Raw genomic sequence first — 18,432 nt, 5'->3', positions numbered from 1 at the left:
CCTGTCTCAAAAGAAACGGGTTCAATCCCCAGTAATTAACACACACACACACGCACACACACATACACACACACACACACTTTCTTGTCTAGTACCACTTTTCAGGTTCTTTTCAGATTTGGATTTCAGATAAACGTCAAACAATTTTATAAAAAGTGTGTTGCATATGTTTTTTATAGTTTTATGTTTAAAACTATTTTTTGTTTATGTTAAATTTAAACTTAACTAGATTGCTATATGTTATATAGCCAGTCTTGTTATGTTTAGAGATTTTTTTTTCATTTTGCTTTATAAATTTATGTGTACAATTATCTGAGGCATTATTCATTATGTTTGATGCTATAATTATAATAAACAAACTATAGAGAAACAGAATATTTGGAGGAAATCTTGGAAATTAGGTGAAGGCACATTTTTTTGAAAGAAAGGAAGCCATTAGAAATAATGTTTTTATGGGATTGTCTGAATTCAATTCAGTTTCTATTCCATAGTAAAATCCAAACTGGACAAGATTAAACAATCAATATTATTTAAATGAATATGCAATGGCTGTTGAAAGTACCTAGATGTTACAGAGTGAAACTACAAATGAGAATGACAGATATCTGTATAGTTAAAGGTGGTAGAGATCAATATTCATGTTAAAAAATAGTCTCTAAGTTTTTCAGTGCTGGGGATCAAACTGAGGCCAAGTGCATGCTCCTACTCGAACACTGAGCTACACAACTCAGGAACATTTTCTTAAACTATACATTAATAGGATAGAATGGTAGATACTTAGAGAAATTAGAGATTGGTGGGAAAGTTACACTATCCTAAAAGATATAGAGGTTTATGATTTATGAGTCTGGTTTTTTAAACACGCTCCTTTTCAAACTGACTCACTAGATGATTTTCTTAATTATGCTTCCTATGACTTCATTGGGTTATTCAAATGTTTTTAACATCAAATATTCTTTAGGAAGCACATTATCATGAATTTCACAGAGATTGATTGACAGGGATCTGACAATAAAATTTGTTTGTTCTGGCTGTCGCCATTGCACTATCCTACCCCAATCCATTTGTCAGAGGTAGCCATAATGTTTGAAAAACCCCAATTTTATCAGGTGAATATATTACTTAAAAGTTCCTCGAATCTATCTTTTGCTATTAGAATGAAACCAAGGGCTTAAGGTGTCTCATAATAATTGTCCCTACCTGCCTGTCTAGACTCATCAAGTGTACTTCTCCCAGTCCTGGATGTGTTCCATGTATACTAGTCTACTTTGGAAAAGCCAAACTCATTATAAGGCATAAATCAGCATTTCCTCACACTTGTTTGATTGATTGGTACTGAGGATTGAACCTAGGGGTGCTTTGCCACTGAGCTATATCGCCTTTGCTTTCTATGTATTTATTTATTTATTTTAATTTTGAGAGAGAGTATTACTAAATTACTTAGGGCCTCACTAAATTGTCTGGCCTGGCCTCAAACTTGCAGTCCTCCTGTTTGAAGCATCCCCAGTCTCTGGCAGTATAGGCATGTGCCATTGCTTCAAGCCCCCCACCTCACTACCCTGCACATATATTTTAGGTTGATCTTAGCACTGGGAGTGTTTTCAGCAATGGAGGTTATGGCCACAGGTAGCAGATCAGAGATTCAGGTGAGAATATGCATAATTCTTACTCAGGCTTCTACCTTGACAGTTTATATTGCTTATTGACATTCTTTTTTCTTTAGTGCATTTACATTAATCCAAGATTTTAATTTTTTAATCAGAGTTTGGGTACATAGGTATTTTTTTGCTCTACTTATTTTGGTATTCTTGAACTTACATTGATCCAACTCAATCTGAGTTTTGTGGCCAATGTATTTGGTAAATCCTACTTAAATTAATATAGAATCTTTACTCATGGGTAGTCTTTCCTAAAACCCACTTTAACATCATCTGGGTGAGTAGTTCTCAAATTTAAAACTTCAGCAGAAACACCTTTATGTCTTGTTAATGCATGGTTTGCTAGAATGCCTAATGCTATATAGGACTGGATTAGGGCTTTAAAGATTTGCATTTCTCCTTTCCACTTTTATAGTTTGTTCATTGGAACAGAGGTCAGCATGCCTATCTAATTCTAAAAGTACTTGCACTTGCAATAATAAATCTATTTTATCCTTACTTCATCAACTTTGTTTTCAAATTTTTCAGCTTCCAGTTTTCTCAGCTTACTCGTAAACCTGGTACCCTGGTATAGTACAGGGCAGGAAACACAAAACAATGCTTCTGTGGCTCCATCTTCAGACACCCACCCTCTCCTCAGATTGCTGTCCTCTCCTTCATTGTCTCAATCCTGCCAGGCTCCCACTTGTCCACAAGGTAATCCTTCACACTCAGCCCTAAGGTCAGTTTGTAAACTATAAGTGTCCTTCAGTTTGTATCATGAATTCACCTAGAAATGTGTCCCAATTGAACACAATCTTTCCTGGTTCAATGAACTAAAGTTTAAGTCTACCCTAAACTCATTATTTGTGAATAATTTCTGGAGCCTTCAACTACCTACAACTAAGTCCTTTAGTTGTTCTTATTTCTCAGTGGTCTAATTTCCTTTGACAAGAACTAAAAAAATAGTCACAAAGAAACTGACTAAATACTGTTAGCAGAAGTAGATAGAGCAGGAAACAGCTGCAGGAATTGTCTCTAATTCATACTTTGTTGTAGCATGACCAGAGCAGATCCAAAGAGGCAGACCACATCCAGGAAGGATGGAAGTAAAGACTTGCCCAATTTTGCTGTATCTCAGTTTCTCCTCCCCTCGGCTCCCATTTGTACATTGCTCTGATTTTCACGCCTATCTGTTCATTCCTAATACCTAGACAAGCACATTCATCCATTCTTTCATCTAACAAAAATATCATACAAAAAATAGGACTAATTCTATGTAGTACAGATTATACTAGGAATTCAAATGAAACAATAGCTTGATATTTTCCTTTATTTTAAGACATTCACAGAATGAATTGGAAAATGAATAGGTAGTAAATAAGATGCTAAATTGTAGTGATAGACTTCAGACTTCAGAACAGTGTAGGAATACAAAGGAGAGAATATTGTATTTCTCCCAGAAGGGGAAGGGGAGTAAGAGAATTCAGAAAAGTTGATGTTCTGGGCTGGGGATGTGGCTTAAGCGGTAGCGCGCTCACCTGGCATGCGTGCGGCCCGGGTTCGATCCTCAGCACCACATACCAACAAAGATGTTGTGTCCGCCGAGAACTAAAAAATAAATATTAAAAAAAAAAATTCTCTCTCTCTCTCTCCTCTCTCACTCTCTCTTTAAAAAAAAAAAAAAAAAAAAAAAAAGTAAAGTTGATGTTCATCCTGTACTTTGAAACATAGTTTGCTGTAGAGGGAATGGAAAATGAGACTAGTATAAAAAACGCTACAAAGTCAACAAAGCTGGAATTTTATTTTCCTTTTCAATAGATGATAAAAGGGAAAAACTTGGAGATACTGTGAAATTTTTGGACTCAACAATGTCAGCAGATTAATTAATAGTGGAGTTCAACTAACTCAAGCCTTCTCATTGCTGGTCCAGTCTCTTTATATCATCCCAGGTTGGATGTTTTCTCTGAGCAGAAAACTCAAGATGATTGTGTTAATTTAGAAGTTGCTGGCTGCACATTTTTTCTTTTCTGAATTGCATGATTAGTCACACTATAATATCTTTCAAGTGAGAGATAAGAAGTCTCTCAAGATTCCCTGCCAGAATTCCAAATGAATCTGTATTTAGATGCTTTTTATTTTTTATTTTATTTATTTAAAATTTCTGGTTTTGTATAAGTGAATAAAACAAATATCATCTTTAGTTTTACTAGTGAAACCTGCATATATTTATTCCCTGGAATCTTATATTATACTTCATATGTTAACTTTAGAGTTTTTTTAATATTTAAATTAAATTTTTGATTATTTCATTAGGAAGATTCCACCCAGTTTTCCTGGGCAAAACATAAAAGATTTTTAGAAGTAATCAATGATCATTAAAAAGTATCATCAAAATATTTCCTGCCTGTTTTTATAAAAAATTAGGAGGAGATTGTTCCCTGTTCTCAAACTCTCTAAGCTTTTCAAATAATGTAGTTATCAGGAATTAATAGCTTTATTTTCAAGTCAATAGAATAACAAATGAAAGTAATATAAAGTAAAAACTTAGAAAATGCAAGTTGAGGATCATAGTATTTGTGCTACCTTAGCAAAAATTATCAGCTTGGTTATGATAGATGACATGCAAATTTTCTGAAGGGTGTGGATAGGCTCACCAGGGAAGCAGTGTTGCTCTTAGCTAGGGAATCCAACTCTGGAGGAGCAGAATTACACTCACTCCTCCCTTTACATGGGCCCTCCCCACCTTCAGCTTATACTTATAGTCTTGAGAGTTATACCATTTTGGAGACTTATCAGCAATACATGAGCAAAGGAGGAAGAAGAAAAAGGAGTAGAAGAGGAAGAATTAATAGCCAAATAGTAAACCCTTACTGTCTTTTCTGGCTACACCCACTGCTACTATTCTAACAAAGCTAAAGCTATGTCCCCTCCTTGGCCTGATTCTGGCCTCTGATGCAGGATCTTGCACCAGCCAGTGCCTAAGAGCTTTTAATTGTCTGATGGAGATGTTTCTATTTTCAACTCATGAACAAATCAACTCATCTTCAAAGTCTACTGAGGTTGCACTGGAAGCCTCCTAAGACTTTTGAAGTTAAAAAAGAATTACATTTCCCAGCCCCTTGATACTTTGTGCTCTTTATTGATTTCTTCTTATGTTGTTCCCCACATTCCAAATGCTCTCTTCACAATTGAAGAGTAGTCTAACAAAGTGCTTGGTGTATAGAAGATGCTCACTAAACATTAGTTAAAAGTGTTTACCAATTCATCATTTCACATGCATCATTATCTTTATATCACTTAGCACAGCATTGTGTATTATACAGGCCCTCAATAACTATTTGCCAATCACCAGTCTTATAAAATGCTTCAAAATAAAACATTACTCCTGGGAGGAGATATATAAGTTGTGTCTTAAACACATTTTATAATACTTCTTTTTGTTTTATGAATTGAGTTTGCTTGTAATGAATTACATTTGTCTACATTGTATACATCTGGCTTTCAAATAAACACACACAAATTTCAATGCAAATATGAAATTCTTTCTTACAGTTTGGCAAAATATAAAAGCTATGATGCAACTCTTGGAAACTCTACCGTGATTTCTTATTCTAATTATATGCAAATAGGACCTAGTAGAAATTTGGGGAATTTTAGTTGACAGTGTTTTGAGAATTAAACAAGATACCAGCACAAACAAAACTTAAGTCAGACTGCATTGCATGAAGTACATAACATACTGGCAGAAGGTTTCTTGTTTTTGTTTTTTAATTTGGGGAGAAGGCATATCTTATAAAAATTGTCAAGGATTTCTAATTCGAAGCAATTTTCTAAGGCTTAAATTTCTTTTTTTTTTTCTGATCAAAAGGCACTAAATCTTAGCAAGTAAAAAGCTGGCCTTCAGTTATTTATTTGTATGCCTGTGTGTTCTTCCTGTTTGGTATTCATCCCAGGGGTTGTTAGAGAAACTACTGCCTCTTTGGAGAGTGTCCTGGAATCTGCATGGTGAGGACATTTAAGCCTCAGTCTCTAAGGACTTGTGTAAAACCTGTAGCAATATACTCAGTTGATCAAAGAATTTTATTAATTAGACTTGGGAAAAGAACAGGATGAAGCTGATTTTCCCAGGATTAATTGTTTTACTCCTGAAAGATTAGTTGTGTAAAATCTGATTCTTAAGGTAATAAACCTCACTCTACCTGGAGAAATGGAAAGAGTAATGATAATAAAGTTAAAAACATGAAAAACCTTGATCTCCTCTGGAGAATCCTAATGATTTCATGTCTGCTACTGATGCCCTTTTCTTTTTTCATCCACAAACCTAGTAGGTCACTATGAGGCTGAGACTTAGGGCTTCCAGTGATGCTGGGACAGATTTACTCTTAATACGAGTGACATGAAGTCTAATCGAAGACTTATAGGGACTTTGAAGACTGAGCAGTTCATTGATCTCTGCTTTCTCTATCCAAATAGTTGATTTTCACTGAAACTCAGGGGAAAATTTATCCCAACCTTAAAGTCTCCCCAGAAAGAGAGGTTCCCTCTCTCAGTAACGAACAATTGCCAACGTATGGTTCACCCCAATCCTCTTGTCCAGTGTAAACAAGGGTAATGAGGTAGCTCTCAAATGCCTGCTTTACTCTTACTTTGAAGGGTAGTTCTCATCAGCTTGAACATTTTCTCTTCTCTAGACAGAATATGCTTTATTCTTTGACTCTTTCTCAACAGCCCTCTATTGGTCTACATTTATGATTCCCCTTCTTTGTCCAGCCAACGTTCTGCATTTTCTGTTATAATTAATACTGTTTCTAAATGATGGTGCTGAGGAAAGATGCTGAGTCCAAACTCATGCTAATGGATGGGTCAGGATGAAATAAATTTCAAGTGTATTTTTCCATGTTGTGACCAATGACTATTTATCATAGAACTGGCAAGGTTCACACTGACTCTTTTATGAAAAGCAAAATCTCCATGTGAACATCATATGTTTTATGAATACTAGGTACCATGCAATTATAATTAAAATGTTGGATGTTAGTTTTTCCCCAACACTATTGATTTAAATAGTCATGTTGATAAGAACAAAAATTGCTGATTGAGAAGAAAAGGATCATTGTGTGGGAAAAAGTGATTTTAAAATTGAAAGAAGATATGACTTAGAGTAAAATTTCATACATATACATGCACATAAACCACAAACAATATGTTCCCCCTGAGCAAACATTTATTGAGCCACTATTATGTGCCATGGGTTTTCCTGGAAACAAGCTTATTCAACATTCTAAAACTACAAGATAGTTGTTGATATTGTTCCCTTTTTGTCTGCAATGAACCTAACAACAAAGATGTTGATAATCTCCATAGTGTGTATTGAAGGTAGCAGGGACCCAGCAGTATTCACCAGCAGAGATCACTCTTAAAAAGAGCTGTAAAATAAGCAGTTTGAATTCCATAACTAATGCACTATCCTTTGATCCTTTTCAGCTCAATTTTATACCTCAGTATCATTGTGGGACAAAATACTGGAATATGCTTTCCTCAGTATACCAATTTACAATAATTTATAGTAGTTTGCACATATGTGTATGTATATATTCATAGATCTAGATGAATGAACAAGTTATGAAAAGGAGACAGCTTTTCCCACAGCCTACATTTCTGAAAATGTTTAAAAATAAAATTTCCATATCCATCTTAATCTATCTAACTTTAAAATATATATACAGGCACTATTCCATTATCTTAAGTATGTGTACTCCCCAGTTTATAGATGTAAATGGAATATTCCTCAGTGCTTCACTTCCTTCTCTTAGCCAACCTATAAGATGCATTCTGGTGAAATACAGTGTGGTGGAGTTTGTTGACCAAGGACAGAGCTCCAGTTACTTTAATAATTGCATTGCCAGAAAATCAAGGTAATTTAAAGAGGAACAGCCTTCCAGTTGTGCAGAGTAACAGATTCACAGCTTTTACAAATATAGCATAAATAATGTGGAAAACATTAGAAATAGAACACTGTTCTTGCTAAGCAAGTGAGTAATTTTCCAATATCTACTTTTTAATTTTCTGAATACTCCAGATTATCATCCCCCACACCACTTAGCAGTATCCATTCATCACATTTTTCATGTCTTTTTCAATAACTTGATCTTCATGCTTGTCTTCTAACTGTGGGGTTAACATTGTTCTCAACTTACTCTTTAATTGTACTGTTGATCAGTGCTTTTACTGCATGATTTATGGAGCTTTTAGTTGGCATGAACCAGAGTTGACTCAGTTTAGGTAAAAAAAGACTTTCTACAAAATGGACCTTGTCATTTTAATCTTTCAAGGAACAGTTTTATTATCTGCTATTTCATTTTGTGGTTAGTGCCACTAAACCTTATTTTGTGTTTAAAGGGGCCATGTTCACCCTTCTCATATGAGCCATGAACAATGATGCCCTGCCCACCTTCTTTATTTTCTTTAGCTCTCTTCATGCCATTCCTCTTATTCTTCATATCTTCACTGATTTTTTTTCCTTTCTAAAATAAACAGTTTGCCCAGGATTTTGTTACCAAGAAAAAAATCAATTTTCACGTGATTTAAGGAAGTCTCTATATTCTTCCTCTGGCATGTCTATTAAGATTGCAGTAATTTTCTTATATGGGAAATTATTATCTAGGTAATCAGAAAAGTGCTCCCCCTTTCCTTTGTACTTTACTTTTTCCTATAAAGCTTGCATGCACAATTTCATATGACTAGAAATTTGTTCAGCTCCTTGCATTTTGGAAAGTACTTTTCTACCTGAATATACATAATCCCCTCAAAGACACTTTCAGGTTGGCAAGAATGTGCTGCTACCCTCATTTTATAGATGAGGGAAAAGATTCAGAAAGTTAAGTGAGTTATCTATGATCATCTAACAAGTATCAGAGAGGAAGTTTTACTGTGACTTCCAATCCAGCTGTTGTTTTTATGATTTTGTTTTTTTTTGGATTTGTTTTCATGCTATATTAATACATTTCACTAAGACTATCTGCCATGTTGAATTATAAACAGATATAACTGGAATATCTCTTCATATCAAAATAAATCAATTAAATATTTCAATCCAAACCCCCCAAAAAACCCCTTTTCAATTATATGATACAATTATAATATAAAACTGTTAAACAGTGTTATTACTCCTTATTCCCAGGATCATTGTAGAAGCCTTCAGGACTCCAGACAAGTTTATTTTAGTTTTGTATCTTTCAGCTAGACATATTATCTTTCATTATCTGGTAATATTGGAGGCTGTAGAATGTACCTGACAAATGTCCATGGAATATAAGCCTTCATAATACCATTTTATGGAGTATCTTCCTTGGAAGATAGTTAACTGCTATTTGTTCCTAGAATTATAGTATTGCATTTAAGAGTTGAAAATGAGTGTTAAAATGTTTGGGGAGCATCCCTAATTCAAAGCCAGCTTTATTAGGTTTTAAAATAGATTCTACAGTCCACTAGTCTAAAATACAATCTACATAGACTATTATGAAAATAAAATGAATATTCAGTGTAGTGTTTAATTTTTCTGAGTTCATTAGTGTGTATGCACCTCTTTTATAACTCCTATGACTGTATATCAATGGTGGTGATCACCAAAGTCACATATCTGAATGCATATTATAAAATATGAGATACATTATATCCCAGTAAATACATTTAATGATACAATTATTGCTAGCACTTTAAATAAATTTTAAATATTGTGGAAGACTTTAATTTCTCAATAGAGAAAAGGAAAAGATAATTGAAAGTTAATGAATAATGGAAAATATACCTACATGCAAAACTATTTATAGCAATTGTTTGTCCCAATGGGTACTTAGTAAACTAATTTCAGTTCTGATTTTAATAAACAATTTAACAAGCTTTTATTTGGCATATACTATTCTGTGCCATACCCTGAAGATACAAAGACAAATTAATTGCTCCCCACCATTAAAACATTCTCAATCTGCTTAAATATGCTCTGTGTGAAGAATGAGGTGTGTGAAAAATACCATGCAAACACCAGTGGGTACAAACATTTATTCTGATGGTAGCAGCAGTGGTATGAGGTGTGTTTGGGTAAAAATAGAGAGTCAAGGTGCCATGTGATAGAGGCTGAAGGAGCAGGAAGAAGCATGACCTAAGAATGGAGATAAAATTAGGTTTGGATATCCTGAAGCCTATATTGGTTTATCTTTTATTCATATTAACCCTTTTATCAAATAACTTCAAAGTCTGTTTGGGGTATTCAAAGTAAAAATCATTATGTTAGAACCAGATCTAGGTGTTGGCAGGTGTCTGATGGTCTTATGCATAATGATCATGATGTTTATCAGCTCATCTGAGAAACAAAGGGAATCTTTAAGAAGCTTGGTTCTCACTTCAGCAGAAAGGATACAGGTCCTCAGGCATGAATTTCCCTTTGGTTGTCTGTTTTGGGTTGCTGATGCTGTTGAAGGGCATGCAATTTATTACAGGTGGTGACAATTATTAGTTTACATTTCACTTCAGTTCAAGTTTCTTTTGCTGAATCATGACTTCCAAGGTGATGTCTTTAACTTGGTCTCATTTTCATTTTCTCTGTGTGTGCATCTGTCTGTGAGCTTACTAAGGTAACTCTTACACTTTAATTTTTATGGTACTATCAAATGAAAAAAAGGAATGTTTAAAAATCTTTATAAAGCACAATTATAAAATATGCTGCTGTGAAGTATTTTATTTTTTTATTAGCTTAGATATTTACATTAGGTAGGAAGAGGAATTCTCTTCTGCAGTAATCCTGAAGGGATGATTTAATTGGAGATCTAATAAGATAACAAAAGAATTAAGCTTGACAACCCACACAGTTAATTGAGATTAAATGAGCAATGTATACATTTTAATTATGTTCAATAATATATACCACTTAATTATATTTATCTAGCAAAAGTAGATGCAGGAGAATGCACAACAGGATTTTAGTGTTCTAGTGCCTGATCAGTTAGAATCTGGTTAAAACAAACAAACAAACAAAAAAACCTTTTGATGCTATGCTACTCTATGTTCAGTGCTCATACTGTATCATTCTTAAATTACTTTTAGATATGACTTATGCTTTTTATTAACTGTAACATATAAGCCTTCACATTGTTTGCTAGTGCTCTTTTGTGCCCTAGAATGTCTTCTTTCTCAGGGTGCATGATGGTCTATGTGACCTTAGTGTGACCTTTGTCTCTAGTATGTTCCCAGAAGCCCCATTTGGTACACTAGTTGGTAACTTTCTGTTATGGAAATTAACTATGATTTGCCACTCACTGGTCTGAGACCGATGTTATAACACCATGCCACTTAATGATATCATCCATTAGGCATATACCTGATGCTAGAGTCTCAGGATTCTCCTTCTCCAGTCCTAATTCCAGGATTCCTAATGTTTACCATATGGTAAGCACTAAAGGGATAGAGGAGCATTGGTACTGCCTTATGTTGTATTTGTACCACAGTGCAAATCAGTAACAGATGCCTATTAAACATGAAGTGAGTATGTATTAATTTCATTTTAGTTATCACTGTCCATGTCCTTTATTTTAAAAATGTAGACTGGACTGATTCTCTGACTTAGGCAAATATCTTTTGTACAAGAACCATGATGAATATTTTATTAACCTGGTTACTTAATCTTTTTTCATCCACTCCCGATTCCTCCCCTATAATAAAATGTGTTCTTAAAATGGTTCACCTTAATTACTGTGGTCATTTCCTCCCCCTGAGTAACTATTGTCTAGTAGTGGTTTCCATAGTTTTCAAATAATGTGTGCCTTTCTTAATATTCTTTGGTTGCTTTAACTATTCTCAAAATCCTCTTTTATGTTGATAACAATTTCTAATTTCTTTGCTAAGCTTTCATTTTTCCTGTTATTGAACAGTACATCAATCTCTCTCTCATTCTTGTCCCAATGTTGTGATGATGATATTTTATTAACTTGTGAATTTTCTGTCATACTTCACATGGTTGCCTTAAAACCTGCAAGTTTATATAAATATATGCTCAAGGCCAAAATTCTCTGAATAACTCAAGACAAAACATTAAAAGTTTCCCTTTACTCCTTTTTAACTCACTCCCCTTTCCAAAACTAAGCATATTTAACAATTTGGTATATATTTTTCCAAGCATCTTTCTATGCATTTACATATATACATATGCATGCAATATAGAACAGACAGATGCATTAATTTACATAACCATATGTATTGTTCTATGATGTACTTCATTTATTTAGCCATATGTCCAATAGGTGATTATATGATAATACATACATTTCTACCTAACTTTTTAGCAACATTAAAGTATTTCATAATAGAAACTACACTTTTTAAACCACTGTCACAGTGTTACATTAAATTAGGTTCATAATTTTTACCATTCAACTGATAAAGTGATGACTCTTTTTGTTGGCATATTTTGACATTCCTTTTGATGATTTCTCAAATGCCTTCAATTAGAATTGTTGTGTAAATAAATATCCCACAATTCTAATTTTGATTGAAGTTACCAGTTGACTTCCAAATAGAGTTTACCAATTTATACACCAGCCAGAGTCTTTAAGATTGGATATTATTCATCCATGAGGTTATATCAGCCTTACAAATGACATTTTAAATCTCATTTTGATTTTCCTTAGAGTTACTAAGGTTGAGTTCTTTCTTTTTGTTTTTGAATTTAATTTTCTCTGTTATGAATTCTCAGTAATACTTCATATCTATACATTTTCTTATTTATTTGATTGTTTCATTAATTGAAAAAGCTGCTTATTTATTACAGATACTAATCCCTTAAGTATACTGTAATTTAGGGGTAACTTCCAATATTAAGCAGTATATACCTATTGCTTATTTTTATGTATCTTCTTTGTGCAAGAAGTAAATTCCATTAACTCGGGATCCTAGTTTTCTATCTTTTCTATTGTCCTCAGTACTCAACATAGACACAATAAATATTAAACTCTAAATATTGATTGTCAATTGATGATGGAGACTACAATGACAAAATTAAGACAAGGGCTGCCAGAAAAGGTGTTAATGTTTCAAGGCTCAGACCAAAGGATGAAAAGAACCTGTATGCCCATGGTAGGAGTGTGCATTTTTGTCGATTCAACATTAACTTCTGAGTTCGTTGTTATGCACATTCATTCATCAAAGGATGTGTTTTTCTTCACTAATTTGTTTAGCTTTTTCCAAGATAATCCACATGGAAAGGATTTTTAAGACAAAATATTTTCAAAAGCTTCTGTTTTGAAGTCATGTCCTCAGTGCTATTCCATCAGACTGTATGCAAAAGCCAACTACATTTGAAGATATTTCACTTGCCAAATCACTCTTCACATAGTATTTTTTGTTTATAATTTAGCCTTTACTTAATAAAACCCCTTCCACATACATATTTATAAGCACATGAAATTATGCAGATTTTTCAGAGAGCTGTAAACACTTTTAAGTGAACAGAGGTGCTAGTTTTCTCAGGAAAAAAAGGTATATCCAAGAGTTGAGCTGTCCTTTTTTCATATTTCACCATTTCTCTCACTCCCAATTTATATATACACTTCATTACTAAATGATTTTATTCACTTATTTGCCAGGTCCTTAGGTGACACTTGATGTGTTCCATCCTTAGTCTAGGAGATATGTCTTGTGATTTGGAGAAGTAGTTTTCTCTAAATGAGATTTTTTAAAACACACCTAATTTGTAATAATTATTGTCATATAGGTTGTGAGGAAAACTGTCTTTTTCATTCATCTTCTAAATCCTGCACAGATACACACATCCTTTACATACAATAACTCTTGTTTCATTATTTGGCTTGTTTTTATGGTAGGAGGGGATGGGGGTAAGTTTTTCTCCCAGATCTGTCTCTGATAGTGGGTAAATGCATGTGTGTGTATTTGACTGTGATTTTCCCTGGAAAGAAATAAATGTTTGTTATAAAAGTACTTTTAACTTTTTTAAATCCTATTAAATCCTTAAAAATGCTACCAAATATCAAGATATGAAAATAGACATTATATAATCACAACAACAATATAATAAGTAATAATTACATGTTCAACAACATCTCTACTTCCAGTGAGAAATTTTATTGGCAAAAAAAAAAATCAAGAATTCAACTTCCCTGGGAAACTCTTATAATTGAAATGGTCCTCTCTGATTGTAGCACAAAATCTTGTCAAAATTCTAAAAATGATAAATAACCAATTAATAAATTTAATATAAATATAGCCCAAATATTCCTTGCATATAGCTTTTCTAATATATTAGAGCTGTTCTTTAACATAATGCATGTATGTTACAATTTATATTTACAATAAATATGAAAGTAAAATATAGCCATTTATTCAGAAACACAAAAAAACATTCCAATATATGGATGAAACAATAGACTAAGGTTCAGCCTTAGTGCCTACTGCCACAAGCTACTTTGGTAAATTAAGAACATGTCATTCATCTTTTCTAGACATGTGCACTTTCATCTGCAAAGCAAGGGGCTTAAACTTGGTGATATTGTAAAATCTTGTCTAGCTACTAAATTCTATAAAGGAATATAATTTTACTATTTTAAATGATTACAAAGGTTTATAGTTTTTATTGCTTTGCTTTTATGATATCTTGTTGGTCATATTTGTGATTTATTCAATGCCAAGTCCTGCTCAGGAATACATCTACCCAATTATAACATTATTCCTATGGAAAGAGAACAATATGTTTTAAGATGAGCCTTTTTTGATAGAATTTATATGAGCAAATTATATCAGAAATGGGGGACTGCCGCGTTTGCTAGTGTATTTTAGTTTCTTTCAGAACTAATTCTCCCAATGGGCTTGTTTGTTTTCTGAATGCTCTTTATCTTGAGAATGTGGTGTTTTTTTTTTTTTCTTTTTTAAGTGTATTGCTTCATGGGAAATAATTACTTATGTGTAGTGATTTTAACTAAAGTCCTCTTGTTAATCTCTCTGGGATCAAGATCAAGGAGATTAAATTCTTTACTCTTCTCCTCCCTTTTGGCACAAACATATAAATGAGATAGTTTATAACATAAATTCTATACAAGTTTCTCCTATGCTAATCTAAGAACTTTAGCACATGTGGTTAATTTTATTTTGGAATCCTTAATTTTTATGGTTTTTTCCTTCAGAACTTAAACAGTCCTTTAATGTAGTTTGAATATGCATGTGAATATTCATGAAAATAAGTATATGTTTAATGGTTACAGAGTTTCTATTTGGTAAGAAAAAAAATTCTGGAAATGAATGGTAGTGATAGTTGTACAAAATTGTGAATGTAATTAATGCTACTGAATTTTGCACTTTAAAAACATTAAAATGGTAAATCTTTTATATATAGTTTACCATGATAAAAAAGCATAGCATGATCATCACTCTAATTATTTCTGGAACTCTATTGGCGGAACCAGAGAAAAATATTTTCCTGAAAGACAAAGGATAAGGAAAATACTTTACATTGTAATTGGAGATGAGGTTTTTCTGTGTTGGATTCTAGATGCCTAAGTATCCTCAAGCAAGTCTGCCGTAATAATGATTTGAAAGTAGTATCTGTGTCTCAAGGGTATGATGACCTCTGTGGGTCTATTAATTCCATATCCATATACATGTTTATAGTTCTTTCCTTATAACCAGAATATTCACCTCTGTCATTTTGATGATATGGATGTGAGTGGAATACACAATTACTTTCACTAGAGCAAGAACAGACCAATTCAAAGAGCTAGTATCTCCACAGGTTTGCAAAGCTTTCTCCTCCGAGTTCTTATGTACTTTGTGTTATTTTTGTGTTTACTAAAAGCTATTTATCACTTTATTCTCAGGGTTACTAAAGCAATATAAGTGAAGGGATATAGAGAAATATCAAAGATACTATTAGAGTGGAAGGTTTGGAATTTGAAGGTGAAAGTCAACTTGATATTGGGGGAAATGTCAAAATCATAAACAGATTGGCCTTTATTTGTCTAGAGCATATTTGTAAGTTGATAGTTTAGGCTACCACCTCCTTTATAATGCCAGAGAAAAGAATAGTTTTGTTATATATATATATATATATATATATATATATATATATATATATATATATATATATACACATATATATATATATGTGTGTGTGTGTGTGTGTGTGTGTGTGTGTGTGTGTGTGTATGTATGTGTAAGCTCCTGGAGCACTTACCACATACAGTCTTAAAGTAGCTTTTCTATTAATCTTCCATGCTTAGGACTGATTGGCCCAGTGCTGGATCAGCTTTGATCAACATTTATTCTTTTTCATGTCATGGTAGGTTACTCTCTCTAAAGCTTCATTTAGTCTTTCCTTCTGCATTCAATGCCTAACTCTATTAGGTGTTAGGTTCAACTGGAAAACAAGGAAAAAATTTCAAATATATATTAAATACTTTTTCTCTCCTCAGCCCTATTATGTATAATTGGAAAATTTTATTTTAAACCAGACTCATGAGATTGTTTCAAAGTATGTAATTTGTGTGAGAGATAAGAATATTTCCTGATGACCAAAAGCACAATCATTTATCTATTCTGTCATCAGTCTAAATGTCTTCAGGAAATATTTTGGATAGAGAAACCATTTAATGGACTTGGCTTAGTTAGGTAAAACTTCAAAATATTTAGTTTAAAAGTCCACTTGGCTCTTTGGAGAAATTCATGAGTCAGACACATTTCCTCTAAGGATTTAGAAAAATTGCTCTGATGAGCAGAACAGAGGAGGTGGACTGTCTGGTCAACAAAGAGCTGAGGAAGCAGAAACAAGAAACAGAAAGGAGATTGATCATTTTGGAGATTGATCATTTTTAACTTTTTTTTTCCTTATAGGGTTATAGCAGAGGGGAGGGACTTCCTATCATGCCAGTTCAGGCAAAGTGGGCCCCTTTTGTGTGGTAGATGTGAATTTCCTGGTTTGGGGAAAGCTGTCCCCATTTAGCTTAGTTTGATTATGTGGCACTTAGTACAAGTGACTCCATTCTGCTTTGGTAAGGTCTGTTGAATCTAGTGCAGAAGCTCAGTCCAAAACAATGACATCCCATACATTTCATTTGGCCTAGGTATGTAATATTAAAAGTTCCATAAAATAGACCACAATATATTAGCAACCATCTATGAAAATAAAGTACATACTATGAATCTCATAGAGACAAAGGGAGGTATTAGTAGAAGAAAGTGAGGTATTAGTCGAACAAACTTCAGAGGTGGGTGAGGGTATATAATGGACCTTTGATTGTAAGGAAGTGGTGGGAAATTCAAACATGACTTGAGATGCTGATTTCAACATCCCCTGTGCATATTCTCTCAATGGAAGTTACTAATTAACTAGTGATTTTTTTCTCCTACTTTTATTGTGGCAGCAAAATTTGCTATACCTTTAAAATTGCCTTCTATTTGATCAGTCTGGGGAAGAGGATAGCTGAAATCTTTGCTAAATTAGAAGGAAAAAAAATTTAAACTCCATGAAAGACTAAGATGGAATTCATGTGGGAACTGGTAGTTCAAGATGTAAAGAAGCTCTGAGTGTGACAGTTAGAGTCAGTTAAAGAATTCACTGTGAGAAGTTTTGCCTGGGAGTTTGATTTTATCCCTGCAGCTTTGCTTAAGAGATTTCCTGTTCCTTTATGCTAGTGACTTAATATGGTTGTTTCCAACAGTCTCATTCTTTTTACCTCTGCCTTCAGCACCATGGAAATCAATACAGTAGGCACTCTGTGTTCTGTACTCAACACCTGTAGTTTCCTGTGTGTGATGGCCCGGGATTCTGCAGCTACTACTTAATCCAATAGGCACAGTGTGGCCCATTTGTCCAATAAAACATTTTCCACAGCGGCAGGGAACATAAAGTTACTGCTGTGGGTAGTAGAATATGGTCTTTTGTTAGCCGGAGGTGACTGGAGACTTTGGATGAAGTTAGAATATTATTTTTGTTTTTGTGGGTGCTTTTGAAGATGGTATCGATCCACCTTCTGAATGTCTTGACATGGGGTGCAATTGCTCTTCTCTCATGCCGTGTTTTCCTTTCCTTGTTAGTGACTTCACTTTGGTCGCAACAGAGGATTTAATCAAATAGTTGGCTGTGTATCCACTCTCTGTAAGGGTCATATGAAGGATATGGATTGTCTATAGGCATAAAGGGGATTCAGTGATAGCACTGGCTTGATATATTAACCTTAGATTCAACCTTTGTAGTTTGAAATTCAATTTAAAAAATAGTTGGTTAAACAAACCCAAGTTACATTTTTCATTAAATTCTGCAAATAACAACATATGATTTGCAGAAAGCATGAAAGAAGTGGATTTAAAAACCTGTTTTCAGCACGAAAATATTGGTTAGAATAGATAATTTGAGAAGTGGCACTCTTATCATCAGGGTGTCCAGTTGGGATTCAGGTTCTTTTTGTCCTGAACAAAGAATTGAGCAAGACCCAAAGAAGTAACAGACAAGGTACAAATTAATCAAAGTTGAAGTTAAAAGTAGCATTTCATAAAGTAGAGTGGAGAGGACCAAGCAAGAGAGGCTCAAGACCCCAGTGTCTGGGAATTATCTTATACACTGAGCTGTGAGGCCTTTTCTTCCCTATGTGGACTGGATTGAGGACTGTACCCCATTTGCTCTCATTGGTTACCTCATGATACCTGATTAGAATATTGTCCAATATTCCCTGATTGGTTACTTTAGAAAACCTTTAATTAGAATACAGCTCACTTTACCCCCATTGGTCATTCTAAAGTA

The 18,432-nt window shown here is 33.8% G+C and overlaps 1 protein-coding gene across 1 annotated transcript in view; it reads left to right on the top strand.

Moving 5' to 3' along the window:
- Nucleotides 1-18,432, top strand: part of Lrp1b (LDL receptor related protein 1B) — a 1,492,917-nt gene that overhangs the window by 143,342 nt on the left and 1,331,143 nt on the right. The window lies entirely within an intron of this gene.

This window comes from Urocitellus parryii, chromosome 1 (assembly GCF_045843805.1).
Source record: "Urocitellus parryii isolate mUroPar1 chromosome 1, mUroPar1.hap1, whole genome shotgun sequence".
NCBI lineage: Eukaryota > Metazoa > Chordata > Mammalia > Rodentia > Sciuridae > Urocitellus > Urocitellus parryii.
This window is presented reverse-complemented; position numbering and strand designations above follow the sequence as displayed.